Below are 2,500 nucleotides of genomic sequence, written 5' to 3'. Positions count from 1 at the left end.
GATATACAAACATAAATGATTGTACACTGGAAGCCAATTTCACCTTCTTGTTGTTATAAGCATCAGAAATGCATTTTCATAACAGTCCCATGAATTTATATGACTGTGCTAGGTTAGTGTGGAAAAATAGGTTGACTGAAATGTGCTCGTTGATTTTTAGGTGAGCTATTTGATAAAACCAAAGAACAAGTGAGAAATAGTGGCTATAAGTTTAAGAAAGGTTACTCGAGGTCTAAAACGTCAAGTAGTGGTACAAGTGATGAAAATGGCAATGATGAGGGACGAAAAAGAACAAAAATAGACAAAGAAGATCGTGACAGAGAGATGACACATATTAAAACTATGCTCAGGAACATTGAAGACCAAATAAGAATAAGGCAGTTGAGACTTGATAAGGCAAAGACAATGAAAGACTACATGTCTTGTGATGAGCTTTCAGTAGGCATAAGAAGTCTGTTCCGTGAGAAATTTGACTGTGAAAAACAGTTATCTGTTTTTCAAAAGAAAGCCAAATCAAATTGGTATAAGAAAAGATCATTGACCAAAGGGAGGGACACTGCTGCTCCTGGAAAAGTGGTGCAAGATGCCAAAAAAGGCCGAGATTTGATGACAAAGTTCTTGGAAAAGAAAGAGTCACAAGATAGTGTTGATATTGTTGACAAAAATTGCATGGAACACGAGGAGTGTACGTCTTTATCAGAGAAACAAGAACCTTTGTCTTCAAGGCCTGCTTGTTCAGCTTCAGCTTCTGTCATTAAGGCTGAAAGTGATCAAATACAAGCTGTAGCCTCAGTCCTTGCAAAGACTTCACAACCAGAAGGTGGTGGCAATGAGTCAAGCTCCGGTGGTGACACTGAGATATTATCATCTAGTCCTTCCTTAAGCCCAAATCAGTCTTTTTGAATAGCCCCTCTTCTCAGGGAAGAGGGGATCATGAGATAGTAAAGATATACAAGGAACAGCAAAAACGTTGTCTCGAGATGTGAGGGGCTGACATTGTCTGAATATATGAGTGCAAGGACCATTGTGCGTTCATTTAGTCCTTGCCAAGCATGTGACTGTGATGGAATGTTGAGAGTAGGTAAAGATATTGACAGTAAAGGCGTTTTAAAGCTAAGTGAGGCGTTCAGGTTGTGTAGTCCAAATGTTAAATACTCGTCTTTCCAGGCTCGAAGAAAGTTGTTACAGATGCCTCTTGCAGTTGTGGGGGCTGGTACTTCCAAAGAAGGAAACTGTTTGCTATACCTGCTTGAAAAACAGGAACTGGTAAAGCTCTATCTCACACAGTCCCTGTTGGCAGAAACAAGGGTGCAGAAACAGGAAAAGCCAGAAATGAGCAAAGGGGAGTTGCAGAAATTGTTGAATCTGGCAGAGTTAGAGAGTAAGCGAGAGAGACTAAAGTACGCTGTTGTAAAGTCATCTGGATTATCAAATAGGAAAGCAAGAAGTCTCTTTGGCATCGATGATATGACTGATAAAAAACGAAAAGTGCATCAAGCAATGGAAGAGGCTTCTGCTATCAGAGAAGCAATTGAGAACATTGCCAAGGTCAAGGAGAAAGTTGTGTTGCAGTCCTTTGGAGTTGACTGTGATGAAAGTGAGAGTGATGAGAGTAAATCAAGTGAGAGTGAGACTAATACTGATGATGACAAGCTTACTGTTAGAGAAACAGAAGGTCAGTCAATTCCGAGTCAAGCGTGTGACAAATCTAAAGATTGCTTTCCTGGTGAGCTTCAGCTGAGAGATGTTGTAAAGGAAGGGGAAACTTATAAGCATGTCACAGACACGGGCTCACTGTTCATGAATTCACACCAGTTATGTGATGTCCTCCGAAAATGTGATGAAATTCATGTGTGTGAACTGGTTCTCCTTCGTCAAGGTCTTAAAGGAGCTGGTTAATGGTACAAGTGAGGTCTTAAATCAGCTATTACTAGACTTCAGTGGTCAGCTATCCTTTGTGGGTCTATCAGAGGATGAGGAAAAAGTTGTAGAACAGTCAAGACAAGCATTCCTGTATTGTGAGCGTCTAAGAGAAAACACTGAAAGTCATAACTGTTGTTGAAATAATGTCAGACTCGGATTCAAGTGAAGCGGAAATTTGGACAATGGGAGTTAACACTCCACTGGATGATAGGGGACGACTACTGATCAAAAAAAGAAGAGCTGCAATAAAGCGCAATTCTGTGCGACAAATAAAGAAGCGACTTGCTGAGAAGCGTCTTATGAAAAGGAGAAGGAGTAAAAGAGTTGGTACAATTTTGACTGAATGTCCAGGTATAGGAGCAGAAATCGAAGACTTTGTCAAACAGTGTGGTGCGGGAGGTGACGCCTGGAGACGTACAGGGACACTTACATTTGATGGCAATCGCAAGGTCCAGAAAAAGACCACATTCAGACATATCCGACAACACTTGGGTCGAGTTACAAAACGGATGTTTAGCGCTTGCCCATGCAAACCTTTTATTCCATCAACATTAAACGGTTCTTGCCTTGACGGTGG

This window comes from Montipora capricornis, chromosome 4 (genome assembly GCF_036669925.1).
Source record: "Montipora capricornis isolate CH-2021 chromosome 4, ASM3666992v2, whole genome shotgun sequence".
Lineage (NCBI taxonomy): Eukaryota > Metazoa > Cnidaria > Anthozoa > Scleractinia > Acroporidae > Montipora > Montipora capricornis.
Note: the sequence above shows the minus strand (reverse complement) of the source record.